At 48.1% G+C, this 26,231-nt stretch overlaps 37 non-coding genes across 37 annotated transcripts; 12 read left to right on the top strand and 25 right to left on the bottom strand.

Moving 5' to 3' along the window:
- Positions 1-254: 254 nt before the first annotated feature.
- Positions 255-445, bottom strand: LOC140266434 (U2 spliceosomal RNA). The gene has a single exon (XR_011907065.1). It is a non-coding gene; the product is annotated as a U2 spliceosomal RNA (small nuclear RNA).
- Positions 446-720: 275 nt separating this feature from the next.
- LOC140266095 (U5 spliceosomal RNA) lies at positions 721-834 on the bottom strand. Its single transcript, XR_011906762.1, has one exon. It is a non-coding gene; the product is annotated as a U5 spliceosomal RNA (small nuclear RNA).
- A 409-nt stretch (positions 835-1,243) lies between these two features.
- On the bottom strand, positions 1,244-1,434 carry LOC140266433 (U2 spliceosomal RNA). Its single transcript, XR_011907064.1, has one exon. It is a non-coding gene; the product is annotated as a U2 spliceosomal RNA (small nuclear RNA).
- A 275-nt stretch (positions 1,435-1,709) lies between these two features.
- On the bottom strand, positions 1,710-1,823 carry LOC140265843 (U5 spliceosomal RNA). Its single transcript, XR_011906531.1, has one exon. It is a non-coding gene; the product is annotated as a U5 spliceosomal RNA (small nuclear RNA).
- Positions 1,824-2,677: 854 nt separating this feature from the next.
- Positions 2,678-2,841, top strand: LOC140320679 (U1 spliceosomal RNA). Its single transcript, XR_011918469.1, has one exon. It is a non-coding gene; the product is annotated as a U1 spliceosomal RNA (small nuclear RNA).
- Positions 2,842-3,443: 602 nt separating this feature from the next.
- LOC140320311 (U1 spliceosomal RNA) lies at positions 3,444-3,607 on the top strand. Its single transcript, XR_011918171.1, has one exon. It is a non-coding gene; the product is annotated as a U1 spliceosomal RNA (small nuclear RNA).
- Positions 3,608-4,216: 609 nt separating this feature from the next.
- LOC140265829 (U1 spliceosomal RNA) lies at positions 4,217-4,380 on the top strand. The gene has a single exon (XR_011906519.1). It is a non-coding gene; the product is annotated as a U1 spliceosomal RNA (small nuclear RNA).
- Positions 4,381-4,983: 603 nt separating this feature from the next.
- LOC140266148 (U1 spliceosomal RNA) lies at positions 4,984-5,146 on the top strand. The gene has a single exon (XR_011906804.1). It is a non-coding gene; the product is annotated as a U1 spliceosomal RNA (small nuclear RNA).
- Positions 5,147-5,749: 603 nt separating this feature from the next.
- LOC140320299 (U1 spliceosomal RNA) lies at positions 5,750-5,913 on the top strand. The gene has a single exon (XR_011918160.1). It is a non-coding gene; the product is annotated as a U1 spliceosomal RNA (small nuclear RNA).
- Positions 5,914-6,514: 601 nt separating this feature from the next.
- LOC140320544 (U1 spliceosomal RNA) lies at positions 6,515-6,678 on the top strand. The gene has a single exon (XR_011918381.1). It is a non-coding gene; the product is annotated as a U1 spliceosomal RNA (small nuclear RNA).
- Positions 6,679-7,286: 608 nt separating this feature from the next.
- LOC140320930 (U1 spliceosomal RNA) lies at positions 7,287-7,450 on the top strand. Its single transcript, XR_011918700.1, has one exon. It is a non-coding gene; the product is annotated as a U1 spliceosomal RNA (small nuclear RNA).
- Positions 7,451-8,052: 602 nt separating this feature from the next.
- On the top strand, positions 8,053-8,216 carry LOC140320287 (U1 spliceosomal RNA). Its single transcript, XR_011918149.1, has one exon. It is a non-coding gene; the product is annotated as a U1 spliceosomal RNA (small nuclear RNA).
- Positions 8,217-10,104: 1,888 nt separating this feature from the next.
- LOC140320384 (U2 spliceosomal RNA) lies at positions 10,105-10,295 on the bottom strand. Its single transcript, XR_011918238.1, has one exon. It is a non-coding gene; the product is annotated as a U2 spliceosomal RNA (small nuclear RNA).
- Positions 10,296-10,570: 275 nt separating this feature from the next.
- LOC140320981 (U5 spliceosomal RNA) lies at positions 10,571-10,684 on the bottom strand. The gene has a single exon (XR_011918746.1). It is a non-coding gene; the product is annotated as a U5 spliceosomal RNA (small nuclear RNA).
- Positions 10,685-11,070: 386 nt separating this feature from the next.
- LOC140320271 (U2 spliceosomal RNA) lies at positions 11,071-11,261 on the bottom strand. Its single transcript, XR_011918135.1, has one exon. It is a non-coding gene; the product is annotated as a U2 spliceosomal RNA (small nuclear RNA).
- Positions 11,262-11,525: 264 nt separating this feature from the next.
- LOC140320980 (U5 spliceosomal RNA) lies at positions 11,526-11,639 on the bottom strand. The gene has a single exon (XR_011918745.1). It is a non-coding gene; the product is annotated as a U5 spliceosomal RNA (small nuclear RNA).
- A 399-nt stretch (positions 11,640-12,038) lies between these two features.
- LOC140320455 (U2 spliceosomal RNA) lies at positions 12,039-12,229 on the bottom strand. The gene has a single exon (XR_011918304.1). It is a non-coding gene; the product is annotated as a U2 spliceosomal RNA (small nuclear RNA).
- A 267-nt stretch (positions 12,230-12,496) lies between these two features.
- Positions 12,497-12,610, bottom strand: LOC140265970 (U5 spliceosomal RNA). The gene has a single exon (XR_011906647.1). It is a non-coding gene; the product is annotated as a U5 spliceosomal RNA (small nuclear RNA).
- Positions 12,611-13,019: 409 nt separating this feature from the next.
- Positions 13,020-13,210, bottom strand: LOC140320537 (U2 spliceosomal RNA). Its single transcript, XR_011918374.1, has one exon. It is a non-coding gene; the product is annotated as a U2 spliceosomal RNA (small nuclear RNA).
- A 249-nt stretch (positions 13,211-13,459) lies between these two features.
- Positions 13,460-13,573, bottom strand: LOC140320979 (U5 spliceosomal RNA). Its single transcript, XR_011918744.1, has one exon. It is a non-coding gene; the product is annotated as a U5 spliceosomal RNA (small nuclear RNA).
- A 386-nt stretch (positions 13,574-13,959) lies between these two features.
- Positions 13,960-14,151, bottom strand: LOC140320220 (U2 spliceosomal RNA). Its single transcript, XR_011918089.1, has one exon. It is a non-coding gene; the product is annotated as a U2 spliceosomal RNA (small nuclear RNA).
- Positions 14,152-14,426: 275 nt separating this feature from the next.
- On the bottom strand, positions 14,427-14,540 carry LOC140265845 (U5 spliceosomal RNA). Its single transcript, XR_011906533.1, has one exon. It is a non-coding gene; the product is annotated as a U5 spliceosomal RNA (small nuclear RNA).
- A 409-nt stretch (positions 14,541-14,949) lies between these two features.
- On the bottom strand, positions 14,950-15,140 carry LOC140320210 (U2 spliceosomal RNA). The gene has a single exon (XR_011918080.1). It is a non-coding gene; the product is annotated as a U2 spliceosomal RNA (small nuclear RNA).
- A 275-nt stretch (positions 15,141-15,415) lies between these two features.
- On the bottom strand, positions 15,416-15,529 carry LOC140320978 (U5 spliceosomal RNA). Its single transcript, XR_011918743.1, has one exon. It is a non-coding gene; the product is annotated as a U5 spliceosomal RNA (small nuclear RNA).
- Positions 15,530-15,915: 386 nt separating this feature from the next.
- On the bottom strand, positions 15,916-16,106 carry LOC140266260 (U2 spliceosomal RNA). The gene has a single exon (XR_011906905.1). It is a non-coding gene; the product is annotated as a U2 spliceosomal RNA (small nuclear RNA).
- A 266-nt stretch (positions 16,107-16,372) lies between these two features.
- Positions 16,373-16,486, bottom strand: LOC140265923 (U5 spliceosomal RNA). Its single transcript, XR_011906604.1, has one exon. It is a non-coding gene; the product is annotated as a U5 spliceosomal RNA (small nuclear RNA).
- A 409-nt stretch (positions 16,487-16,895) lies between these two features.
- LOC140320278 (U2 spliceosomal RNA) lies at positions 16,896-17,086 on the bottom strand. The gene has a single exon (XR_011918142.1). It is a non-coding gene; the product is annotated as a U2 spliceosomal RNA (small nuclear RNA).
- A 248-nt stretch (positions 17,087-17,334) lies between these two features.
- LOC140320977 (U5 spliceosomal RNA) lies at positions 17,335-17,448 on the bottom strand. Its single transcript, XR_011918742.1, has one exon. It is a non-coding gene; the product is annotated as a U5 spliceosomal RNA (small nuclear RNA).
- A 386-nt stretch (positions 17,449-17,834) lies between these two features.
- Positions 17,835-18,025, bottom strand: LOC140266265 (U2 spliceosomal RNA). The gene has a single exon (XR_011906909.1). It is a non-coding gene; the product is annotated as a U2 spliceosomal RNA (small nuclear RNA).
- A 248-nt stretch (positions 18,026-18,273) lies between these two features.
- LOC140320976 (U5 spliceosomal RNA) lies at positions 18,274-18,387 on the bottom strand. The gene has a single exon (XR_011918741.1). It is a non-coding gene; the product is annotated as a U5 spliceosomal RNA (small nuclear RNA).
- Positions 18,388-21,584: 3,197 nt separating this feature from the next.
- Positions 21,585-21,775, bottom strand: LOC140320491 (U2 spliceosomal RNA). Its single transcript, XR_011918336.1, has one exon. It is a non-coding gene; the product is annotated as a U2 spliceosomal RNA (small nuclear RNA).
- Positions 21,776-22,050: 275 nt separating this feature from the next.
- Positions 22,051-22,164, bottom strand: LOC140320974 (U5 spliceosomal RNA). Its single transcript, XR_011918740.1, has one exon. It is a non-coding gene; the product is annotated as a U5 spliceosomal RNA (small nuclear RNA).
- Positions 22,165-22,846: 682 nt separating this feature from the next.
- LOC140320274 (U1 spliceosomal RNA) lies at positions 22,847-23,010 on the top strand. The gene has a single exon (XR_011918138.1). It is a non-coding gene; the product is annotated as a U1 spliceosomal RNA (small nuclear RNA).
- A 156-nt stretch (positions 23,011-23,166) lies between these two features.
- On the bottom strand, positions 23,167-23,280 carry LOC140320772 (U5 spliceosomal RNA). The gene has a single exon (XR_011918555.1). It is a non-coding gene; the product is annotated as a U5 spliceosomal RNA (small nuclear RNA).
- Positions 23,281-24,241: 961 nt separating this feature from the next.
- On the top strand, positions 24,242-24,405 carry LOC140265891 (U1 spliceosomal RNA). The gene has a single exon (XR_011906575.1). It is a non-coding gene; the product is annotated as a U1 spliceosomal RNA (small nuclear RNA).
- A 605-nt stretch (positions 24,406-25,010) lies between these two features.
- Positions 25,011-25,174, top strand: LOC140266140 (U1 spliceosomal RNA). The gene has a single exon (XR_011906797.1). It is a non-coding gene; the product is annotated as a U1 spliceosomal RNA (small nuclear RNA).
- A 571-nt stretch (positions 25,175-25,745) lies between these two features.
- LOC140266038 (U1 spliceosomal RNA) lies at positions 25,746-25,909 on the top strand. Its single transcript, XR_011906709.1, has one exon. It is a non-coding gene; the product is annotated as a U1 spliceosomal RNA (small nuclear RNA).
- Positions 25,910-26,231: the final 322 nt, after the last annotated feature.

The following is a 26,231-nucleotide window of genomic DNA, read 5'->3' as shown; positions in this document are numbered from 1 at the left end:
ACTCTGTGAAAAAGACAAGGCAGCCACAAACACCACGGGAAACACCGTATTGAGGCTTTGTTCTGAGCGCTCATTCGGTGTCGCGTTTCTTTCAAGCAATTCTCCCGGTTAGCCCGCACTCGGCTCGCTCCCAGAGCCGTGTTAAAGCCTGCCTCGCATTCACTCCCTCTTCTCAGCAGACTAAAAGAAAATTTCATCTTGGGCTCCCTGAAACTTCCATCCTGCACCACTGTTTGCTTTTTCACAAGAGCAGAGAAGAGCGCACCGTTCCCAGCGGCACTGCAGTACCGGGTCGATGCTTGGAGTGAACGGAGCAAGCTCCTTGTTCAACTCCTGTTCCTAAAAATCCATTTAATATGTAGTCCTCGTATAGAGGACATATCAGATATTAAACTGATAAGAACAGATACTACACTTGATCTTAGCCAAAAGGCCGAGAAGCGATAACTGTCCACTGGTTCACGTCCGAGGGCCCTTCCTGGCACAATGCGCACTTGTCGCGGTGTTCTTTTTATGGCCATAGGTGGCCAGAGAGTCACTTTGCACCTCCGCCCAACCGCTGCACTGAGCACTCTTCAGCCCTTTTAAATGGTATAACTTTGCACTCCCGCAAGCACCATTCAAGCAACATCGGCAAAGTCACAACAAGTAAGGCGACTCTACTCAGGGAAGTCACTCTGCACAGGAACAAGATTTCTTTTGCACAGACAGAAAGGGCTTCACCCGCAAAGGTAAAGCCTGCCAAAAATAGAAACAACTCATTAGTGCTGCCTTCCACGGAAGTCTTTAGTAAAAGGCGAAAGACTTGTACGTTATGAAGAGAAACCATTGTACGATTATGTGTCACTGCGGGAGCAGGGCACCAGGCATGTTGGCATAGCCACCTTCCCCATGGTGAGCTTTCCTTGGTTGAGACGCTTGCTCCCCCTTGCTCCCCGGCTGACCGAGTAGGAACAATCGGGCCCTATTCGATGGCTGCCTTGTCTTTTACTCTGTGAAAAAGACAAGGCAGCCACAAACACCACGGGAAACACCGTATTGAGGCTTTGTTCTGAGCGCTCATTCGGTGTCGCGTTTCTTTCAAGCAATTCTCCCGGTTAGCCCGCACTCGGCTCGCTCCCAGAGCCGTGTTAAAGCCTGCCTCGCATTCACTCCCTCTTCTCAGCAGACTAAAAGAAAATTTCATCTTGGGCTCCCTGAAACTTCCATCCTGCACCACTGTTTGCTTTTTCACAAGAGCAGAGAAGAGCGCACCGTTCCCAGCGGCACTGCAGTACCGGGTCGATGCTTGGAGTGAACGGAGCAAGCTCCTTGTTCAACTCCTGTTCCTAAAAATCCATTTAATATGTAGTCCTCGTATAGAGGACATATCAGATATTAAACTGATAAGAACAGATACTACACTTGATCTTAGCCAAAAGGCCGAGAAGCGATAACTGTCCACTGGTTCACGTCCGAGGGCCCTTCCTGGCACAATGCGCACTTGTCGCGGTGTTCTTTTTATGGCCATAGGTGGCCAGAGAGTCACTTTGCACCTCCGCCCAACCGCTGCACTGAGCACTCTTCAGCCCTTTTAAATGGTATAACTTTGCACTCCCGCAAGCACCATTCAAGCAACATCGGCAAAGTCACAACAAGTAAGGCGACTCTACTCAGGGAAGTCACTCTGCACAGGAACAAGATTTCTTTTGCACAGACAGAAAGGGCTTCACCCGCAAAGGTAAAGCCTGCCAAAAATAGAAACAACTCATTAGTGCTGCCTTCCACGGAAGTCTTTAGTAAAAGGCGAAAGACTTGTACGTTATGAAGAGAAACCAGAGTACGATTATCCGTCACTGCGGGAGCAGGGCACCAGGCCAGTTGGCATAGCCACCTTCCCCATGGTGAGCTTTGCTTGGTTGAGACGCTTGCTCCCCCTTGCTCCTCGGCTGACCAAGTAGGAACAATCGGGCCCTATTCGATGGCTGCCTTGTCTTTTACTCTGTGCAAAAGACAAGGCAGCCACAAAAATCACGGGAAACACCGTATTGAGGCTTTGTTCTGAGCGCTCATTCGGTGTCGCGTTTCTTTCAAGCAATTCTCCCGGTTATGCTTGGAGATGCGCTGAAAGAAATACATTTTTGCTGCAAGTTCCTTGGTTGTCTGTCTGCAGTGGAGATATGCAAGATAGCAAGGTTTGCCAAATGCTGCAGCATGTCGACACAACAGATATGCAGCTGCGCAGTTGTCAGGTGAGGTCATACAGTGCAGTCACCCCAGGCAGGTGGGCATTGCCTTAGAGATGGGGAGGAACAAAATGAAAAAAGAGGACATGTGACCACTGAAGTGGATCTTTAGCAAGGTTTGCCTAATGCTGCAGCATGTCTGCACTGGAGATATGCAGCTGCCCAGCCGTGAGGGTTTGCCTCAACTGAGAAATTTCCCAGTGTGGATGGGTGTGGCTTTAGAGATGGGGAGGAGGGGAAAGAAATACATTTGTGCTGCAAGTTCCTTGGTTGTTTAAAAGAAGAAGTGATCAGAAAGATAATGAAAAGCCTTACTGTTTTAATCTGCAAACATTTTAGTTTCGGGGTAGCTGCTGCTGCTGGCATGGCACACCAGACAGTTGAAGTTGCAGCACCGTCCGGCCGAGTGAGGCACCTGGGAAAGAGGTATCAGCCTCTGACATTTCCAACTCATACTTACCTGGCAGGAGAGACACCATGATCAAGAAGGTGGTTCATTCAAGGCGAGGCTCAGTCATTGCACACCGACTGTACTGACCCTTGCGAATTCCCCAAATGTGGGAATCTCGACTGCATAATTTCTGGTAGTGGGGGACTGCGTTCGCGCTTTCCCCTGATTTGGCTGTTTAACATGAATATTTCTGGTCTGCATTACCCTTTTATGACCTTGTGTCACTGTTTTAGCAACACCTGCCATCTTTAAAATGGATGTTTAGTAAGGTACGCTGAATGCTGCAGCATGTCTGCACAACAGATATGCAGCTGCGCAGTTGTCAGATGAGGTCATACAGTGCAGTCACCCCAGGCAGGTGGGCATTGCCTTAGAGATGGGGAGGAACAAAATGAAAAAAGTGGACATGTTACCACTGAAGTGGATGTTTAGCAAGGTTTGCCTAATGCTCTAGCAGGTCTGCACTGGAGATATGCAGCTGCCCAGCCGTGAGGGTTTGCCTCAACTGAGAAATTTGCCAGTGTGGGTGTTGCTTTAGAGATGGGGAGGAGGGGAAAGAAATACATTTGTGCTGCAAGTTCCTTGGTTGTTTAAAAGAAGAAGTGATCAGAAAGATAATGAAAAGCCTTACTGTTTAATCTGCAAACATTTTAGTTTCGGGGTAGCTGCTGCTGCTGGCATGGCACACCAGACAGTTGAAGTTGCAGCACCGTCCGGCCGAGTGAGGCACCTGAAAAAGAGGTATCAGCCTCTGACATTTCCAATTCATACTTACCTGGCAGGAGAGACACCATGATCAAGAAGGTGGTTCACTCAAGGCGAGGCTCAGTCATTGCACACCGACTGTACTGACCCTTGCGAATTCCCCAAATGTGGGAATCTCGACTGCATAATTTCTGGTAGTGGGGGACTGCGTTCGCGCTTTCCCCTGATTTGGCTGTTTAACATCAGTATATCTCATCTAAAATTCCCTTTTTTGACCTTGTGTCACTGTTTTAACAACACCTTGCCGTCTTTAAAATGGATGTTTAGTAAGGTATGCTGAATGCTGCAGCATGTCTACACAACAGATATGCAGCTGCACAGTTGTCAGGTGAGGTCATACAGTGCAGTCACCCCAGGCAGGTGGGCATTGCCTTAGAGATGGGGAGGAACAAAATGAAAAAAGAGGACATGTGTCTAACGAAGTGGATGTTTAGCAAGGTTTGCCAAATGCTGCAGCATGTCTGCACTGGAGATATGCAGCTGCCCAGCCGTGAGGGTTTGCCTCAACTGAGAAAATTTCCCAGTGTGGGTGGGTGTGGCTTTAGAGATGGGGAGGAGGGGAAAGAAATACATTTGTGCTGCAAGTTCCTTGGTCGTTTAAAAGAAGAAATGAACAGAAAGATAATGAAAAGCCTTACTGTTTTAATCTGCAAACGTTTTAGTTTCGGGGTAGCTGCTGCTGCTGGCATGGCACACCAGACAGTTGAAGTTGCAGCACCGTCCGGCCGAGTGAGGCACCTGGGAAAGAGGTATCAGCCTCTGACATTTCCAACTCATACTTACCTGGCAGGAGAGACACCATGATCAAGAAGGTGGTTCACTCAAGGCGAGGCTCAGTCATTGCACACCGACTGTACTGACACTTGCGAATTCCCCAAATGTGGAAATCTCGACTGCATAATTTCTGGTAGTGGGGGACTGCGTTCGCGCTTTCCCCTGATTTTGCTGTTTAACATGAATATTTCTGGTCTGCATTACCCTTTTATGACCTTGTGTCACTGTTTTAGCAACACCTGCCATCTTTAAAATGGATGTTTAGTAAGGTACGCTGAATGCTGCAGCATGTCTGCACAACAGATATGCAGCTGCGCAGTTGTCAGATGAGGTCATACAGTGCAGTCATCCCAGGCAGGTGGGCATTTCCTTAGAGATGGGGAGGAACAAAATGAAAAAAGTGGACATGTGACCACTGAAGTGGATGTTTAGCACGGTTTGCCTAATGCTGCAGCATGTTTGCACTGAAGATATGCAGCTGCCCAGCCGTGAGGGTTTGCCTCAACTGAGAAATTTCCCAGTGTGGATGTGGCTTTAGAGATGGGGAGGAGGGGAAAGAAATACATTTGTGCTGAAAGTTCCTTGGTTGTTTAAAAGAAGAAGTGATCAGAAAGATAATTAAAAGCCTTACTGTTTTAATCTGCAAACGTTTTAGTTTCGGGGTAGCTGCTGCTGCTGGCATGGCACACCAGACAGTTGAAGTTGCAGCACCGTCCGGCCGAGTGAGGCACCTGGGAAAGAGGTATCAGCCTCTGACATTTCCAACTCATACTTACCTGGCAGGAGAGACACCATGATCAAGAAGGTGGTTCACTCAAGGCGAGGCTCAGTCATTGCACACCGACTGTACTGACCCTTGCGAATTCCCCAAATGTGGGAATCTCGATGCATAATTTCTGGTAGTGGGGGACTGCGTTCGCGCTTTCCCCTGATTTGGCTGTTTAACATCAGTATATCTCATCTAAAATTCCCTTTTTTGACCTTGTGTCACTGTTTTAACAACACCTTGCCGTCTTTAAAATGGATGTTTAGTAAGGTACGCTGAATGCTGCAGCATGTCTACACAACAGATATGCAGCTGCACAGTTGTCAGGTGAGGTCATACAGTGCAGTCACCCCAGGCAGGTGGGCATTGCCTTAGAGATGGGGAGGAACAAAATGAAAAAAGAGGACATGTGACCACTGAAGTGGATGTTTAGCACGGTTTGCCTAATGCTGCAGCATGTTTGCACTGGAGATATGCAGCTGCCCAGCCGTGAGGGTTTGCCTCAACTGAGAAATTTCCCAGTGTGGGTGTGGCTTTAGAGATGGGGAGGAGGGGAAAGAAATACATTTGTGCTGCAAGTTCCTTGGTTGTTTAAAAGAAGAAGTGATCAGAAAGATAATGAAAAGCCTTACTGTTTAATCTGCAAACATTTTAGTTTCGGGGTAGCTGCTGCTGCTGGCATGGCACACCAGACAGGTGAAGTTGCAGCACCGTCCGGCCGAGTGAGGCACCTGAAAAAGAGGTATCAGCCTCTGACATTTCCAATTCATACTTACCTGGCAGGAGAGACACCATGATCAAGAAGGTGGTTCACTCAAGGCGAGGCTCAGTCATTGCACACCGACTGTACTGACCCTTGCGAATTCCCCAAATGTGGGAATCTCGACTGCATAATTTCTGGTAGTGGGGGACTGCGTTCGCGCTTTCCCCTGATTTGGCTGTTTAACATGAATATTTCTGGTCTACATTACCCTTTTTTGACCTTGTGTCACTGTTTTAGCAACACCTTGCCATCTTTACAATAGATGTTTAGTAAGGTACGCTGAATGCTGCAGCATGTCGACACAACAGATATGCAGCTGCGCAGTCAGGTGAGGTCATACAGTGCAGTCACCCCAGTTAGGTGGGCATTGCCTTAGAGATGGGGAGGAACAACATGATAAAAGAGGACATGTGACCACTGAAGTGGATGTTTAGCAAGGTTTGCCAAATGCTGCAGCATGTTTGCACTGGAGATATGCAGCTGCCCAGCCGTGAGGGTTTGCCTCAACTGAGAAATTTCCCAGTGTGGGTGTGGCTTTAGAGATGGGGAGGAGGGGAAAGAAATACATTTGTGCTGAAAGTTCCTTGGTTGTTTAAAAGAAGAAGTGATCAGAAAGATAATGAAAAGCCTTACTGTTTTAATCTGCAAACGTTTTAGTTTCGGGGTAGCTGCTGCTGCTGGCATGGCACACCAGACAGTTGAAGTTGCAGCACCGTCCGGCCGAGTGAGGCACCTGGGAAAGAGGTATCAGCCTCTGACATTTCCAATTCATACTTACCTGGCAGGAGAGACACCATGATCAAGAAGGTGGTTCACTCAAGGCGAGGCTCAGTCATTGCACACCGACTGTACTGACCCTTGCGAATTCCCCAAATGTGGGAATCTCGACTGCATAATTTCTGGTAGTGGGGGACTGCGTTCGCGCTTTCCCTTGATTTGGCAGTTTAACATCAGTATATCTCATCTAAAATTCCCGTTTTTTGACCTTGTGTCACTGTTTTAACAACACCTTGCCGTCTTTAAAATGGATGTTTAGTAAGGTACGCTGAATGCTGCAGCATGTCTACACAACAGATATGCAGCTGCGCAGTTGTCAGGTGAGGTCATACAGTGCAGTCACCCCAGGCAGGTGGGCATTGCCTTAGAGATGGGGAGGAACAAAATGAAAAAAGAGGACATGTGTCTAATGAAGTGGATGTTTAGCAAGGTTTGCCAAATGCTGCAGCATGTCTGCACTGGAGATATGCAGCTGCTCAGCCGTGAGGGTTTGCCTCAACTGGGAAATTTTCCAGTGTGGGTGGGTGTGGCTTTAGAGATGGGGAGGAGGGGAAAGAAATACGTTTGTGCTGCAAGTTCCTTGGTTGTTTAAAAGAAGAAGTGATCAGAAAGATAATGAAAAGCCTTACTGTTTAATCTGCAAACATTTTAGTTTCGGGGTAGCTGCTGCTGCTGGCATGGCACACCAGACAGTTGAAGTTGCAGCACCGTCCGGCCGAGTGAGGCACCTGAAAAAGAGGTATCAGCCTCTGACATTTCCAATTCATACTTACCTGGCAGGAGAGACACCATGATCAAGAAGGTGGTTCACTCAAGGTGAGGCTCAGTCATTGCACACCGACTGTACTGACCCTTGCGAATTCCCCAAATGTGGGAATCTCGACTGCATAATTTCTGGTAGTGGGGGACTGCGTTCGCGCTTTCCCCTGATTTGGCTGTTTAATATGAATATTTCTGGTCTACATTACCCTTTTTTGACCTTGTGTCACTGTTTTAGCAACACCTTGCCATCTTTAAAATGGATGTTTAGTAAGGTACGCTGAATGCTGCAGCATGTCTACACAACAGATATGCAGCTGCGCAGTCAGGTGAGGTCATACAGTGCAGTCACCCCAGGCAGGTGGACATTGCCTTAGAGATGGGGAGGAACAAAATGAAAAAAGTGGACATGTGACCACTGAAGTGGATGTTTAGCAAGGTTTGCCAAATGCTGCAGGATGTCTGCACTGGAGATATGCAGCCGCTCAGCCGTGAGGGTTTGCCTCAACTGAGAAATTTCCCAGTGTGGGTGTGGCTTTAGAGATGGGGAGGAGGGGAAAGAAATACATTTTGTGCTGCAAGTTCCTTGGTTGTTTAAAAGAAGAAGTGATCAGAAAGATAATGAAAAGCCTTACTGTTTTAATCTGCAAACATTTTAGTTTCGGGGTAGCTGCTGCTGCTGGCATGGCACACCAGACAGTTGAAGTTGCAGCACCGTCCAGCCGATTGAGGCACCTGGGAAAGAGGTATCAGCCTCTGACATTTCCAACTCATACTTACCTGGCAGGAGAGACACCATGATCAAGAAGGTGGTTCACTCAAGGCGAGGCTCAGTCATTGCACACCGACTGTACTGACCCTTGCGAATTCCCCAAATGTGGGAATCTCGACTGCATAATTTCTGGTAGTGGGGGACTGCGTTCGCGCTTTCCCCTGATTTGGCTGTTTAACATGAACATTTCTGGTCTACCTTACCCTTTTTTGACCTTGTGTCACTGTTTTATAACACCTTGCCATCTTTAAAATGGATGTTTAGTAAGGTATGCTGAATGCTGCAGCATGTCTACACAACAGATATGCAGCTGCGCAGTTGTCAGGTGAGGTCATACAGTGCAGTCACCCCAGGCAGGTGGGCATTGCCTTAGAGATGGGGAGGAACAAAATGAAAAAAAGAGGAAATGTGACCACTGAAGTGGATGTTTAGCCAGGTTTGCCAAATGCTGCAGCATGTCTGCACTGGAGATATGCAGCTGCCCAGCCGTGAGGGTTTGCCTCAACTGAGAAATTTCCCAGTGTGGATGGGTGTGGCTATAGAGATGGGGAGGAAGGGAAAGAAATACATTTGTGCTGCAAGTTCCTTGGTTGTTTAAAAGAAGAAGTGATCAGAAAGATAATGAAAAGCCTTACTGTTTTAATCTGCAAACATTTTAGTTCCGGGGTAGCTGCTGCTCCACTCTTCTGGGTTTTGTTTCAGTCATTAGAAGCCAAACTATTGCTTTTATAGGTTACTTTTAATCAAAGTTTAAGCCTCCAATGATGGAGAGCAGTTCATTCAGTCCTGACTAGAACCAGAAAATATCACCATATTAGTCCAGTGCTCAGGTCTCTGCACTAGCTTTCTGCCGCTCAGAGAATAGACTTTAAAACAGTTCTATTTAGCTGTGCACATGACAACTGAAAGTATTTTATTTGCACTCTTCGCTTTTAAGTTAATTAATTAGTTATTTTCTATCTTTTATGGAATTATTTTATTGGCCTTCTTGTGATTTTATGTAGCTGTAAAGCAATTTTGTTTACGAATTGTGCTCTACAAATAAACTTGCCTTGCCTTTCCTCAACCTAAAAGGAGCTTTCCATTTGTGGGGCTTCTGCAGGCCCCTCCCCGTCTTCTGCCTCACCTGACTGCTGTCCACCATTCAGGGGTTTTGGTGGTAAATTTGAATTTCCCAGCCTAGCTGTTTTAAATAGCTCATCAACTGCCTCTGACTGCCCTCCATTTCCACCTCCTTCCTGTATTTTTAGGGATTTCAACTTGTTGGCAAAAGATTTTGGGCAATCTCTGAAGAGGTGGTTTTATTCTCCACAGAGATTGCACTTTCTGCCATTCGTACACTCTTCGATGGTGTGACCAATTTCTCTACATTTGCGACAAAATACCTTTGTGCAGGCGTCCAACAGATGCCCATGCTCCCCACGCGGCAGAGTTTCGGCTGTCCCTGGTAGTGGATGTAGCCTCTGTTTTTCTGCAAGACAATCATGGGTGGGAGATGTTTCAGGCCCTAGAAGCCCTGGGGGTCTTGCCATTGTTGGATGGGGACCCTCCAGGTGCAATTCCAAATGCCATTGCAGTATTTCAACCTGCAATGAGCAAGAAAGCAAAAACAACCAAAAACATTTTGATAAAGAATTTTAACTACAATATAGTTGGAAAACTTTAATCAAGCACAAAAATACCTCTTAAGCACAGGTTCTTAATGCCAAAGCATGCACAAAATCAAGGACACAGAGAAGGCAATCATAGTCTTAACCAAAAGATAGAGAAACAACAAATAAGAATCTACTTGGCTCTACTCTACTCCGAGAAGTCACTCTGCACAGCAACATGATTTTCTTTTGCACAAACAGAAAAGACTTAGCCCGCAAAGGTAAAGCCATCCAAAAATAGAAACAACTCATTAGTGCTGCTCTCCACGGAAGTCTTTAGTAAAAGGCGAAAGACACTCCCAGAGCCGTGTTAAAGTCTGCCTCGCATTCACTCCCTTTTCTCAGCAGACTAAAAGAAACTTCCATCCTGCACCACTGTTTGCTTTTTCACAAGAGCAGAGAAGAGCGCACCGTTCCAAGCGGCACTGCAGTACGGGGTCGATGCTTGGAGTGAACGGAGCAAGCTCCTTTTTCAACTCCTGTTCCTAAAAATCCATTTAATCTGTAGTCCTCGTATAGAGGACATATCAGATATTAAACTGATAAGAACAGATACTACACTTGATCTTAGCCAAAAGGCCGAGAAGCGATAACTGTCCACTGGTTCACGTCCGAGGGCCCTTCCTGGCACAATGCGCACTTGTCGCGGTGTTCTTTTTATGGCCATAGGTGGCCAGAGAGTCACTTTGCACCTCCGCCCACCCGCTGCACTGAGCACTCTTCAGCCCTTTTAAATGGTATAACTTTGCACTCCCGCGAGCACCATTCAAGCAACATCGGCACAGTCACAACAAGTAAGGCGACTCTACTCAGGGAAGTCACTCTGCACAGGAACAAGATTTCTTTTGCACAGACAGAAAGGACTTCACCCGCAAAGGTAAAGCCTGCCAAAAATAGAAACAACTCATTAGTGCTGCTCTCCACGGAAGTCTTTAGTAAAAGGCGAAAGACTTGTACGTTATGAAGAGAAACCAGAGTACGATTATCCGTCACTGCGGGAGCAGGGCACCAGGCCAGTTGGCATAGCCACCTTCCCCATGGTGAGCTTTGCTTGGTTGAGACGCTTGCTCCCCCTTGCTCCTCGGCTGACCAAGTAGGAACAATCGGGCCCTTTTCGATGGTTGCCTTGTCTTTTACTCTCTGCAAAAGACAAGGCAGCCACAAACACCACGGGAAACACCGTATTGAGGCTCTGTTCTGAGCGCTCATTCGGTGTCGCGTTTCTTTCAAGCAATTCTCCCGGTTAGCCCGCACTCGGCTCGCTCCCAGAGCCGTGTTAAAGTCTGCCTAGCATTCACTCCCTTTTCTCAGCAGACTAAAAGAAACTTCCATCCTGCACCACTGTTTGCTTTTTCACAAGAGCAGAGAAGAGCGCACCGTTCCCAGCGGCACTGCAGTACCGGGTCAATGCTAGGAGTGAACGGAGCAAGCTCCTTTTTCAACTCCTGTTCCTAAAAGTCCATTTAATATGTAGTCCTCGTATAGAGGACATATCAGATATTAAACTGATAAGAACAGATACTACACTTGATCTTAGCCAAAAGGCCGAGAAGCGATAACTGTCCACTGCTTCACGTCCGAGGGCCCTTCCTGGCACAATGCGCACTTGTCGCGGTGTTCTTTTTATGGCCAGAGGTGGCCAGAGAGTCACTTTGCACCTCCGCCCACCCGCTGCACTGAGAACTCTTCAGCCCTTTTAAATGGTATAACTTTGCACTCCCGCGAGCACCATCGGCACAGTCACAACAAGTAAGGCGACTCTACTCAGGGAAGTCACTCTGCACAGGAACAAGATTTCTTTTGCACGGACAAAAAGGGCTACACCCGCAAAGGTAAAGCCTGCCAAAAATAGAAACAACTCATTAGTGCTGCTCTCCACGGAAGTCTTTAGTAAAAGGCGAAAGACTTGTACGTTATGAAGAGAAACCAGAGTACGATTATCCGTCACTGCGGGAGCAGGGCACCAGGCCAGTTGGCATAGCCACCTTCCCCATGGTGAGCTTTGCTTGGTTGAGACGCTTGCTCCCTGGCTGACCAAGTAGGAACAATCGGGCCCTATTCGATGGCTGCCTTGTCTTTTACTCTGTGCAAAAGACAAGGCAGCCACAAACACCACGGGAAACAACGTATTGAGGCTTTGTTCTGAGCGCTCATTCGGTGTTGCGTTTCTTTCAAGCAATTCTCCCGGTTAGCCCGCACTCGGCTCGCTCCCAGAGCCATGTTAAAGTCTACCTCGCATTCACTCCCTTTTCTCAGCAGACTAAAAGAACATTTCATCTTGGGCTCCCTGAAACTTCCATCCTGCACCACTGTTTGCTTTTTCACAAGAGCAGATAAGAGCGTACCGTTCCCAGCAGCACTGCAGTACCGGGTCGATGCTTGGAGTGAACGGAGCAAGCTCCTTTTTCAACTCCGGTTCCTAAAAATCCATTTAATATGTAGTCCTCGTACAGAGGACATATCAGATATTAAACTGATAAGAACAGAAACTACACTTGATCTTAGCCAAAAGGCCGAGAAGCGATAACTGTCCACTGGTTCACGTCCGAGGGCCCTTCCTGGCACAATGCGCACTTGTCACGGTGTTCTTTTTATGGCCATAGGTGGCCAGAGAGTCACTTTGCACCTCCGCTGCACTGAGCACTCTTCAGCCCTTTTAAATGGTATAACTTTGCACTCCCGCGAGCACCATTCAAGCAACATCGGCACAGTCACAACAAGTAAGGCGACTCTACTCAGGGAAGTCACTCTGCACAGGAACAAGATTTCTTTTTCACAGACAGAAAGGGCTTCACCCGGAAAGGTAAAGCCTGCCAAAAATAGAAACAACTCATGAGTGCTGCTCTCCACGGAAGTCTTTAGTAAAAGGCGAAAGACTTGTACGTTATGAAGAGAAACCAGACTACGATTATCCGTCACTGCGGGAGCAGGGCACCAGGCCAGTTGGCATAGCCACCTTCCCCATGGTGAGCTTTGCTTGGTTGAGACGCTTGCTCCCCCTTGCTCCTCAGCTGACCAAGTAGGAACAATCGGGCCCTATTCGATGGCTGCCTTGTCTTTTACTCTGTGCAAAAGACAAGGCAGCCACAAACACCACGGGAAACACCGTATTGAGGCTTTGTTCTGAGCGCTCATTCGGTGTAGCGTTTCTTTCAAGCAATTCTCCCGGTTAGCCCGCACTCGGCTCGCTCCCAGAGCCGTGATAAAGTCTACCTCGCATTCACTCCCTTTTCTCAGCAGACTAAAAGAAAGTTTCATCTTGGGCTCCCTGAAACTTCCATCCTGCACCACTGTTTGCTTTTTCACAAGAGCAGAGAAGAGCGCACCGTTCCCAGCGGCACTGCAGTACCAGGTCGATGCTTGGAGTGAACGGAGTAAGCTCCTTTTTCAACTCCTGTTCCTAAAAATCCATGTAATATGTAGTCCTCGTACAGAGGACATATCAGATATTAAATTGATAAGAACAGATACTACACTTGATCTTAGCCAAAACGCAGAGAAGCGATAACTGTCCACTGGTTTACGTCCGAGGGTCCTTCCTGGCACAATGCGCACTTGTCGCGGTATTCTTTTTATGGCCATAGGTGGCCAGAGAGTCACTGAGCACTCTTCAGCCCTTTTAAATGGTATAACTTTGCACTCCCGCGAGCACCATTCAAGCAACATCGGCACAGTCACAACAAGTAAGGCGACTCTACTCAGGGAAGTCACTCTGCACAGGAACAAGATTTCTTTTGCACAGACAGAAAGGGCTTCACCCGCAAAGGTAAAGCCTGCCAAAAATAGAAACAACTCATTAGTGCTGCTCTCCACGGAAGTCTTTAGTAAAAGGCGAAAGACTTGTACGTTATGAAGAGAAACCAGAGTACGATTATCCGTCACTGCGGGAGCAGGGCACCAGGCCAGTTGGCATAGCCACCTTCCCCATGGTGAGCTTTGCTTGGTTGAGACGCTTGCTCCCCCTTGCTCCTCGGCTGACCAAGTAGGAACAATCGGGCCCTATTCGATTGCTGCCTTGTTTTTTACTCTGTGCAAAAGACAAGGCAGCCACAAACACCACGGGAAACACCGTATTGAGGCTTTGTTCTGAGCGCTCATTCGGTGTCGCGTTTCTTTCAAGCAATTCTCCCGGTTAGCCCGCACTCGGCTCGCTCCCAGAGCCGTGTTAAAGTCTGCCTCGCATTCACTCCCTTTTCTCAGCAGACTAAAAGAAACTTCCATCCTGCACCATTGTTTGCTTTTTCACAAGAGCAGAGAAGAGCGCACCGTTCCCAGCGGCACTGCAGTACCGGGTCAATGCTTGGAGTGAACGGAGCAAGCTCCTTTTTCAACTCCTGTTCCTAAAAAATCCATTTAATATGTAGTCCTCGTATAGAGGACATATCAGATATTAAACTGATAAGAACAGATACTACACTTGATCTTAGCCAAAAGGCCGAGAAGCGATAACTGTCCACTGGTTCACGTCCGAGGGCCCTTCCTGGCACAATACGCACTTGTCGCGGTGTTCTTTTTATGGCCATAGGTGGCCAGAGAGTCACTTTGCAACTCCGCCCACCCGCTGCACTGAGCACTCTTCAGCCCTTTTAAATGGTATAACTTTGCACTCCCGCAAGCACCATTCAAGCAACATCGGCACAGTCACAACAAGTAAGGCGACTCTACTCAGGGAAGTCACTCTGCACAGGAACAAGATTTCTTTTGCACAGACAGAAAGGGCTTCACCCGCAAAGGTAAAGCCTGCCAAAAATAGAAACAACTCATTAGTGCTGCTCTCCACGGAAGTCTTTAGTAAAAGGCGAAAGACTTATAGGTTATGAAGAGAAACCAGAGTACGATTATCCATCACTGCGGGAGCAGGGCACCAGGCCAGTTGGCATAGCCACCTTCCCCATGGTGAGCTTTGCTTGGTTGAGACGCTTGCTCCCCCTTGCTCCTCGGCTGACCAAGTAGGAACAATCGGGCCCTATTCGATGGCTGCCTTGTCTTTTACTCTGTGCAAAAGACAAGGCAGCCACAAACACCAAGGGAAACACCGTATTGAAGCTTTGTTCTGAGCGCTCATTCGGTGTCGCGTTTCTTTCAAGTAATTCTCCCGGTTAGCCCGCACCCGGCTCGCTACCAGTGCCGTGTTAAAGTCTCCCTCGCATTCACTCTCTTTTCTCAGCAGACTAAAAGAAAATTTCATCTTGGGCTCCCTGAAACTTCCATCCTGCACCACTGTTTGCTTTTTCACAAGAGCAGAGAAGAGCGCACCGTTCCCAGCGGCACTGCAGTACCGAGTCGATGCTTGGAGTGAACGGAGCAAGCTCCTTTTTCAACTCCTATTCCTAAAAACCCATTTAATATGTAGTCCTCGTATAGAGGACATATCAGATATTAAACTGATAAGAACAGATACTACACTTGATCTTAGCCAAAAGGCCGAGAAGCGATAACTGTCCACTGGTTCACGTCCGAGGGCCCTTCCTGGCACAATGTGCACTTGTCGCGGTGTTCTTTTTATGGCCATAGGTGGCCAGAGAGTCACTTTGCACCTCCGCCCACCCGCTGCACTGAGCACTCTTCAGCCCTTTTAAATGGTATAACTTTGCACTCCCGCGAGCACCATTCAAGCAACATCGGCACAGTCACAACAAGTAAGGCGACTCTACTCAGGGAAGTCACTCTGCACAGGAACAAGATTTCTTTTGCACAGACAGAAAGGGCTTCACCCGCAAAGGTAAAGCCTGCCAAAAATAGAAACAACTCATTAGTGCTGCTCTCCACGGAAGTCTTTAGTAAAAGGCGAAAGACTTGTACGTTATGAAGAGAAACCAGAGTACGATTATCCGTCACTGCGGGAGCAGGGCACCAGGCCAGTTGGCATAGCCACCTTCCCCATGGTGAGCTTTGCTTGGTTGAGACGCTTGCTCCCCCTTGCTCCTCGGCTGACCAAGTAGGAACAATCGGGCCCTATTCGATGGCTGCCTTGTTTTTTACTCTGTGCAAAAGACAAGGCAGCCACAAACACCACGGGAAACACCGTATTGAGGCTTTGTTCTGAGCGCTCATTCGGTGTCGCGTTTCTTTCAAGCAATTCTCCCAGTTAGCCCGCACTCGGCTCGCTCCCAGAGCCGTGTTAAAGTCTGCCTCGCATTCACTCCCTTTTCTCAGCAGACTAAAAGAAACTTCCATCCTGCACCACTGTTTGCTTTTTCACAAGAGCAAAGAAGAGGGCACCGTTCCCAGTGGCACTGCAGTACCGGGTCAATGCTTGGAGTGAACGGAGCAAGCTCCTTTTTCAACTCCTGTTCCTAAAAATCAATTTAATATGTAGTCCTCGTATAGAGGACATATCAGATATTAAACTGATAAGAACAGATACTACACTTGATCTTAGCCAAAAGGCCGAGAAGCGATAACTGTCCACTGGTTCACGTCCGAGGGCCCTTCCTGGCACAATGCGCACTTGTCGCGGTGTTCTTTTTATGGCCATAGGTGGCCAGAGAGTCACTTTGCACCTCCGCCCACCCGCTGCACTGAGCACCCTTTTAAATGGTATAACTTTGCACTCCCGCGAGCACCATTCAAGCAACATCGGCACAGTCACAACAAGTAAGGCGACTCTACTCAGGGAAGTCACTCTGCACAGGAAAAGATTTCTTTTGCACAGACAGAAAGGGCTTCACCCGCAAAGGTAAAGCCTGCCAAAAATAGAAACAACTCATTAGTGCTTTCTTCCACGGAAGTCTTTAGTAAAAGGCGAAAGACTTGTACGTTATGAAGAGAAACCAGAGTACGATTATCCGTCACTGCGGGAGCAGGGCACCAGGCCAGTTGGCATAGCCACCTTCCCCATGGTGAGCTTTGCTTGGTTGAGACGCTTGCTCCCCCTTGCTCCTCAGCTGCCCAAGTAGGAACAATCGGGCCCTTTTTGATGGCTGCCTTGTCTTTTACTCTGTGCAAAAGACAAGGCAGCCACAAACACCACGGGAAACACCGTATTGAGGCTTTGTTCTGAGCGCTCATTCGGTGTCGCGTTTCTTTCAAGTAATTCTCCCGGTTAGCCCGCACTCGGCTCGCTCCCAGTGCCGTGTTAAAGTCTCCCTCGCATTCACTCTCTTTTCTCAGCAGACTAAAAGAAAATTTCATCTTGGGCTCCCTGAAACTTCCTTCCTGCACCACTGTTTGCTTTTTCACAAGAGCAGAGAAGAGCGCACCGTTCCCAGCGGCACTGCAGTACCAGGTCGATGCTTGGAGTGAATGGAGCAAGCTCCTTTTTCAACTCCTGTTCCTAAAAATCCATTTAATATGTAGTCCTTGTATAGAGGACATATCAGATATTAAACTGATAAGAACAGATACTACACTTGATCTTAGCCAAAAGGCCGAGAAGCGATAACTTTCCACTGGTTCACGTCCGAGGGCCCTTCCTGGCACAATGCGCACTTGTCGCGGTGTTCTTTTTATGGCCAAAGGTGGCCAGAGAGTCACTTTGCACTCTTCAGCCCTTTTAAATGGTATAACTTTGCACTCCCGCGAGCACCATTCAAGCAACATCGGCACAGTCACAACAAGTAAGGCGACTCTACTCAGGGAAGTCACTCTGCACAGGAAAAGATTTATTTTGCACAGACAGAAAGGGCTTCACCCGCAAAGGTAAAGCCTGCCAAAAATAGAAACAACTCATTAGTGCTGCTCTCCACGGAAGTCTTTAGTAAAAGGCGAAAGACTTGTACGTTATGAAGAGAAACCAGAGTACGATTATCCGTCACTGCATGAGCAGGGCACCAGGCCAGATGGCATAGCCACCTTCCCCATGGTGAGCTTTGCTTGGTTGAGACGCTTGCTCCCCCTTGCTCCTCGGCTGACCAAGTAGGAACAATCGGGCCCTATTCGATGGCTGCCTTGTCTTTTACTCTGTGCAAAAGACAAGGCAGCCACAAACACCACGGGAAACACCGTATTGAGGCTTTGTTCTGAGCGCTCATTCGGTGTCGCGTTTCTTTCAAGCAATTCTCCCGGTTAGCCCGCACTCGGCTCGCTCCTAGAGCCGTGTTAAAGTCTGCCTTGCATTCACTCCCTTTTCTCAGCAGACTAAAAGAAACTTCCTTCCTGCACCACTGTTTGCTTTTTCACAAGAGCAGAGAAGAGCGCACCGTTCCCAGCGGCACTGCAGTACCGGGTCGATGCTTGGAGTGAACGGAGCAAGCTCCTTTTTCAACTCCTGTTCCTAAAAATTCATTTAATATGTAGTCCTCGTATAGAGGACATATCAGATATTAAACTGATAAGAACAGATACTACACTTGATCTTAGCCAAAAGGCCGAGAAGCGATAACTGTCCACTGGTTCACGTCCGAGGGCCCTTCCTGGCACAATGCGCACTTGTCGCGGTGTTCTTTTTATGGCCATAGGTGGCCAGAGAGTCACTGAGCACTCTTCAGCCCTTTTAAATGGTATAACTTTGCACTCCCGCGAGCACCATTCAAGCAATATCGGCACAGTCACAACAATTAAGGCGACTCTACTCAGGGAAGTCACTCTACACAGGAACAAATTTCTTTTGCACAGACAGAAAGGGCTTCACCCGCAAAGGTAAAGCCTGCCAAAAATAGAAACAACTCATTAGTGCTGCTCTCCACGGAAGTCTTTAGTAAAAGGCGAAAGACTTGTACGTTATGAAGAGAAACCAGAGTACGATTATCCGTCACTGCGGGAGCAGGGCACCAGGCCAGTTGGCATAGCCACCTTCCCCATGGTGAGCTTTTCTTGGTTGAGACGCTTGCTCCCCCTTGCTCCTCGGCTGCCCAAGTAGGAACAATCGGGCCCTATTCGATGGCTGCCTTGTCTTTTACTCTGTGCAAAAGACAAGGCAGCCACAAACACCACGGGAAACACCGTATTGAGGCTTCTGTCAACAAAGACTGATTGATCAAATCCAATATGGAAGTATTGATTAAGGGGAAAACCTCCTTGAACAGTCTGGTTGGGATTGGGTCTAACATACAAGTTGATGGTTTAGAAGAGACTATTGCTGTTGTTAGCTCAGATAGATCAACTGGGCAGAAGCCGTCTAAATACAAATCAGGTTCTAAAGATACTTCTAAAGCTGCTCTACTTGATAATACATCAGTGATAATAGTTGGAAGGATTCCATCAATCTTCTCTCTGATAGAAACAATTTTATTGATAAAGAATGTCATGAAATCATCACTGCTGAGAGTTAAAGGAATACATGGCTCAACAGAGCTCGGACTCTTTGTCAGCCTGGCAACAGTGCTGTAAAGAAACCTGGGATTATTATGAATAAGGGTGCGTTTTCCAGGACAGGACGCCTGGAGCCTGGTTCTTTTAGACAGTACCAGGGGGCTCAAGGCATATTTTTTGCCCCAGGAGAGGTGCTTGGATAAGGGTGCATTTTCCAGGACAGGGGGCCTGGAGCCTGGTTCTTCTACACAGTACCAGGGGTCTCACGGCAGAGTTTTTGCCCAAGGAAAGGTGCTTGAATAAGGGTGTGTTTTTCAGGACAGGGGGCCTGGAGCCTGGATCTTTTAGACAGTACCAGGGGGCTCAAGGCAGAGTTTTTGCCCAAGGAGATGTGCTTGAATAAGGGTGCGTTTTCCAGGACAGGGGGCCTGGAGCCTGGTTCTTTTAGACAGTACCTGGGGGCTCAAGACAGAGTTTTTGCCCAAGGAAAGGTGCTTGAATAAGGGTGTGTTTTTCAGGACAGGAGGCCTGGAGCCTGGTTCTTTTAGACAGTACCTGGGGGCTCAAGGCAGAGTTTTTGCCCAAGGAGAGGTGCTTAAATAAGGGTGTGTTTTCTAGGACAGGGGGCCTGGAGCCTGGTTCTTTTATGAATTATCAGGGGGTTCAAGGCAGAGTTATTACCCAAGGAAAGGTGCTTATGTACGGGTGTGTTTTCTCGGACAGGGGGCTTGGAGCCTTGTTCTTATGTATATTATCAGGGGGCTCAAGGAAGAGTTTTTACCCAAGGAGAGATGATTGAGTAAGGGTGTGTTTTCCAGCTTAGGGGGCCTGGAGCCTGGTTCTTTTATGAATTATCAGGGGGCCAGGCCCCAAGTTGATAAATTCCGCCCGAGAAAAGTGCTTAAAAATCGATCATTTCTCAGCAAAAATCCGCCTCAATTGACCTCCAGAAGTCGGGACTCTTCGATCCAAAGGGGTGTCCTTTTCCCCGGTGGAAAGTGTGCTAAATTGGAGAGGTTTACCTAGTCCAATTTCCCCCGAGAAAAGTGCTCAAAAATCGGCCTAATGTCCGCGAAAATCCCCCTCAACTGACCTCCTGGAGTCAGGCCCAAAGTTGGTAAAATATCCCCCGGAAAAAGTGCTTAAAAATCGTTCTTTTCTCCGCGAAAATACACCTCAATTGACCGCCAGCTGTCAGTCTTCAATCCACTATGCCCCGAGAAAATTGTCCGAAATTAGACCTCCTAGAGCCGGCTGCACCCGCCCATGAGCCCCCTCTGGTCAGTCATCCCCTGTTTCTTCTAACCTCCAGGAAACCATCCCCAACAGCCGGCCCCGTGCACCCACATTTAAGCCACCCTCCATGGACTGCAACAAGGATCCGAACTGCCTGGAACTCCACGCCCCTGGTACTATAAAAATAATTAATAAGTGGCCAAATTTTTTTTTCCAATCTGGCCACTTTTTAAAAAGGTTTATAGTACCAGGGGCGCGGAGTTTCCGCAGGTGTGGATGGATGGTGCAGTCCGTGGAGGGGTGCTTAAGTGTGGGTGCAGAGGGCCCGCTGGTAGGCATGGTTCCTGGAGGTTTGGAGATCCAGTGGAAGACTGAACGGAGGAGGGTGGCTCCATTCAGAGAGGGTGCTGCCTGCTTGAGGGGGTTTAATTTCGGACACTTTCCTTGGGGCAAATTCGACCGCTCCAACTTGGCACACTTGTCTTGGGGGAAAGTGTGCCATCACAATGTGAGCATGACTCACGGAGGTAATTTGAGGCGGATTTTCGTGGACACAAGGCCGATTTTCAAGCGCTTTTCTCGGTGCGGTATTTTACCAACTTGGTGCCTGGCTCCAGGGGGTCAATTGAAGGGCATTTTCGCGGACATGAGGCCGATTTTTGAACACTTTTCTCGGGGGTAATTGAACCAGGGAAACTGCCCCAACTTGGCACCCCTGTCTTGGGGAAAAGTGTGCCAAGTTGGAGCATGACTCCCAGAGGTAATTTGAGGCGGATTTTCGCGGACACAAGGCCAATTTTGAAGCACTTTTCTCGGTGGGGTATTTTACCAACTTGGTGCCTGGCTCCAGGAGGTGAATTGAGGGGCATTTTCGCAGACATGAGGCCAATTTTTGAACACTTTTCTCGGGGGAAATTGAACCAGGGAAACCGCTCCAACTTGGCACCCCTGTCTTGGGGAAAAGTGTGCCAAGTTGGAGCATTGCTATCGGAGGCAATTTGAGGCAGATTTTTGCGGATACAAGGCCGATTTTTAAGCACTTTTCTCGCAGTAAATAGAATCAGGAAGCCGCCCCAAGTGTGCAGAGGTGGAGCCTGGCTCCCGGAGGTCCGTGGGTGGCGTCCTCTAGTGGCAACATGGCCGATTGTCAAACACTGCTCTCTGGAAGAAATATGCAAATTTGTGCTCTGGCTCCTGGAGTCAGTAATGTCCAAAGCACCATGAAAGGGGCACCGGGAAACACCGTATTGAGGCTTTGTTCTGAGCGCTCATTCGGTGTCGCGTTTCTTTCAAGCAATTCTCCCGGTTAGCCCGCACTCGGCTCGCTCCCAGAGCCGTGTTAAAGTCTGCCTCGCATTCACTCCCTTTTCTCAGCAGACTAAAACAAAATTTCATCTTGGGCTCTCTGAAACTTCCATCCTGCACCACTGTTTGCTTTTTCACAAGAGCAGAGAAGAGCGCACCATTCCCAGCGGCACTGCAGTACCGGGTCGATGCTTGGAGTGAACGGAGCAAGCTCCTTTTTCAACTCCTGTTCCTAAAAATCCAATTAATATGTAGTCCACGTATAGAGGATATATAAGTTATTAAACTGATAAGAACAGATACTACACTTGATCTTAGCCAAAAGGCCGAGAAGCGATAACTGTTCACTGGTTCACGTCCGAGGGCCCTTCCTGGCACAATGCGCACTTGTTGCGGTGTTCTTTCTTTGGCCATAGGTGGCGAGAGAGTCACTTTGCACCTCCGCCCACCCGCTGAACTGAGCACTCTTCAGCCCTTCTAAACGGTATAACTTTGCACTCCCGCGAGCACCAATCAAGCAACATCGGCACAGTCACAACAAGTAAGGCGACTCTACTCAGGGAAGTCACTCTGCACAGGAACAAGATTTCTTTTGCACAGACAGAAAGGGCTTCACCCGCAAAGGTAAAGCCTGCCAAAAATAGAAACAACTCATTAGTGCTGCTCTCCACGGAAGTCTTTAGTAAAAGGCGAAAGACTTGTACGTTATGAAGAGAAACCAGAGTACGATTATCCGTCACTGCGGGAGCAGGGCAGCAGGCCAGTTGGCATAGCCACCTTCCCCATGGTGAGCTTTGCTTGGTTGAGACGCTTGCTCCCCCTTGCTCCTCGGCTGACCAAGTAGGAACAATCGGGCCCTATTCGATGGCTGCCTTGTTTTTTACTCTGTGCAAAAGACAAGGCAGCCACAAACACCACGGGAAACACTGTATTGAGGCTTTGTTCTGAGCGCTCATTCGGTGTCGCGTTTCTTTCAAGCAATTCTCCCGGTTAGCCCGCACTCGGCTCGCTCCCAGAGCCGTGTTAAAGTCTGCCTCGCATTCACTCCCTTTTCTCAGCATACTAAAAGAAAATTTCATCTTGGGCTCCCTGAAACTTCCATCCTGCACCACTGTTTGCCTTTTCACAAGAGCAGAGAAGAGCGCACCGTTCCCAGCGGCACTGCAGTACCGGGTCGATGCTTGGAGATGCGCTGAAAGAAATACATTTTTATTGCAAGTTCCTTGGTTGTTTAAAAGAAGAAGTGATCAGAAAGATAATGAAAAGCCTTACTGTTTTAATCTGCAAAGGTTTTAGTTTCGGGGTAGCTGCTGCTGCTGGCATGGCACACCAGACAGTTGAAGTTGCAGCACCGTCCGGCCGAGTGAGGCACCTGGGAAAGAGGTATCAGCCTCTGACATTTCCAGCTCATACTTACCTGGCAGGAGAGACACCATGATCAAGAAGGTGGTTCACTCAAGGCGAGGCTCAGTCATTGCACACCGACTGTACTGACCCTTGCGAATTCCCCAAATGTGGGAATCTCGACTGCATAATTTCTGGTAGTGGGGGACTGCGTTCGCGCTTTCCCCTGTTTTGCCTGTTTAACATGAATATTTCTGGTCTACATTACCTTTTTTGGACTTTGTGTCAAGCAACATCAGCACAGTCACAACAAGTAAGGCGACTCTACTCAGGGAAGTCACTCTGCACAGGAACAAGATTTCTTTTGCACAGACAGAAAGGGCTTCACCCGCAAAGGTAAAGCCTGCCAAAAAAAGAAACAACTCATTAGTGCTTCTCTCCACGGAAGTCTTTAGTAAAAGGCGAAAGACTTGTACGCTATGAAGAGAAACCAGAGTACGATTATCCGTCACTGCGGGAGCAGGGCACCAGGCCAGTTGGCATAGCCACCTTCCCCATGGTGAGCTTTGCTTGGTTGAGACGCTTGCTCCCTCTTGCTCCTCGGCTGACCAAGTAGGAACAATCGGGCCCTATTCGATGGCTGCCTTGTTTTTTACTCTGTGCAAAAGACAAGGCAGCCACAAACACCATGGGAAACACCGTATTGAGGCTTTGTTCTGAGCGCTCATTCGGTGTCGCGTTTCTTTCAAGCAATTCTCCCGGTTAGCCGGCACCCGGCTCGCTCCCAGAGCCGTGTTAAAGTCTGCTTCGCAATCACTCCTTTTTCTCAGCAGACTAAAAGAAAATTTCATCTTGAGCTCCCTGAAACTTCCATCCTGCACCACTGTTTGCTTTTTCACAAGAGCAGAGAAGAGCGCACCGTTCCCAGCGGCACTGCAGTACCGGGTCGATGCTTGGAGATGCGCTGGATGGATAAAATGGATGTTTAGTAAGGTACGCTGAATGCTGCAGTATGTCTACACAACAGATATGCAGCTGCGCAGTTGTCAGGTGAGGATTGCCTTAGAGATGGGGAGGAACAAAATGAAAAAAAGAGGACATGTGACCACTGAAGTGGATGTTTAGCAAGGTTTGCCAAATGCTGCAGCATGTCTGCACTGGAGATATGCAGCTGCCCAGCCGTGAGGGTTTGCCTCAACAAAAAATTTCCCAGTGTGGGTGTGGCTTTAGAGATGGGGAGGAGGGGAAAGAAATACATTTGTGCTGCAAGTTCCTTGGTTGTTTAAAAGAAGAAGTGATCAGAAAGATAATGAAAAGCCTTACTGTTTTAATCTGCAAATGTTTTAGTTTCGGGGTAGCTGCTGCTGCTGGCATGGCACACCAGACAGTTGAAGTTGCAGCACCGTCCGATCGAGTGAGGCACCTGGGAAAGAGGTATCAGCCTCTGACATTTCCAACTCATACTTACCTGGCAGGAGAGACACCATGATCAAGAAGGTGGTTCACTCAAGGTGAGGCTCAGTCATTGCACACCAACTGTACTGACCCTTGCGAATTCCCCAAATGTGGGAATCTCGACTGCATAATTTCTGGTAGTGGGGGACTGCGTTCGCGCTTTCCCCTGATTTGGCTGTTTAACATAAATATTTCTGGTCTACTTCACCCGTTTTTGACCTTGTGTCACTGTTTTAGCAAAACCTTGCCGTCTTTAAAATGGATGTTTAGTAAGGTACGCTGAATGCTGCAGCATGTCTACACAACAGATATGCAGCTGCGCAGTTGTCAGGTGAGGTCATACAGTGCAGTCACCCCAGGCAGGTGGGCATTGCCTTAGAGATGGGGAGGAACAAAATGAAAAAAAGAGGACATGTGACCACTGAAGTGGATGTTTAGCCAGGTTTGCCAAATGCTGCAGCACGTCTGCACTGGAGATATGCAGCTGCCCAGCTGTGAGGGTTTGCCTCAACTGAGAAATTTGCCAGTGTGGGTGTTGCTTTAGAGATGGGGAGGAGGGGAAAGAAATACATTTGTGCTGCAAGTTCCTTGGTTGTTTAAAAGAAGAAGTGATCAGAAAGATAATGAAAAGCCTTACTGTTTTAATCTGCAAACGTTTTAGTTTCGGGGTAGCTGCTGCTGCTGTAATGGCACACCAGACAGTTGAAGTTGCAGCACCGTCCGATCGAGTGAGGCACCTGGGAAAGAGGTATCAGCCTCTGACATTTCCAACTCATACTTACCTGGCAGGAGAGACACCATGATCAAGAAGGTGGTTCACTCAAGGCGAGGCTCAGTCATTGCACACCGACTGTACTGACCCTTGCGAATTCCCCAAATGTGGGAATCTCGACTGCATAATTTCTGCTAGTGGGCGACTGCGTTCGCGCTTTCCCCTGATTTGGCTGTTTAACATGAATATTTCTGGTCTACATTACCCTTTTCTGACCTTGTGTCACTGTTTTAGCAACACCTTGCCGTCTTTAAAATGGATGTTTAGTAAGGTACGCTGAATGCTGCAGTATGTCTGCACAACAGATATGCAGCTGCGCAGTTGTCAGGTGAGGATTGCCTTAGAGATGGGGAGGAACAAAATGAAAAAAAGAGGACATGTGACCACTGAAGTGGATGTTTAGCAAGGTTTGCCAAATGCTGCAGCATGTCTGCACTGGAGATATGCAGCTGCCCAGCCGTGAGGGTTTGCCTCAACAGAAATTTCCCAGTGTGGGTGTGGCTTTAGAGATGGGGAGGAGGGGAAAGAAATACATTTGTGCTGCAAGTTCCTTGGTTGTTTAAAAGAAGAAGTGATCAGAAAGATAATGAAAAGCCTTACTGTTTTAATCTGCAAACGTTTTAGTTTCGGGGTAGCTGCTGCTGCTGGCATGGCACATTAGACAGTTGAAGTTGCAGCACCGTCCGGCCGAGTGAGGCACCTGGGAAATAGGTATCAGTCTCTGACATTTCCAACTCATACTTACCTGGCAGCAGAGACACCATGATCAAGAAGGTGGTTCACTCAAGGCAAGGCTCAGTCATTGCACACCGACTGTACTGACCCTTGCGAATTCCCCAAATGTGGGAATCTCGACTGCATAATTTCTGGTAGTGGGGGACTGCGTTCGCGCTTTCCCCTGATTTGGCTGTTTAACATAAATATTTCTGGTCTACTTCACCCGTTTTTGACCTTGTGTCACTGTTTTAGCAAAACCTTGCCGTCTTTAAAATGGATGTTTAGTAAGGTACGCTGAATGCTGCAGCATGTCTACACAACAGATATGCAGCTGCGCAGTTGTCAGGTGAGGTCATACAGTGCAGTCACCCCAGGCAGGTGGGCATTGCCTTAGAGATGGGGAGGAACAAAATGAAAAAAAGAGGACATGTGACCACTGAAGTGGATGTTTAGCAAGGTTTGCCAAATGCTGCAGCATGTCTGCACTGGAGATATGCAGCTGCCCA

This window comes from Leuresthes tenuis, unplaced genomic scaffold, assembly GCF_036924035.1.
Source record: "Leuresthes tenuis unplaced genomic scaffold, fLeuTen1.0.hap1 SCAF_12, whole genome shotgun sequence".
NCBI lineage: Eukaryota > Metazoa > Chordata > Actinopteri > Atheriniformes > Atherinopsidae > Leuresthes > Leuresthes tenuis.
This window is presented reverse-complemented; position numbering and strand designations above follow the sequence as displayed.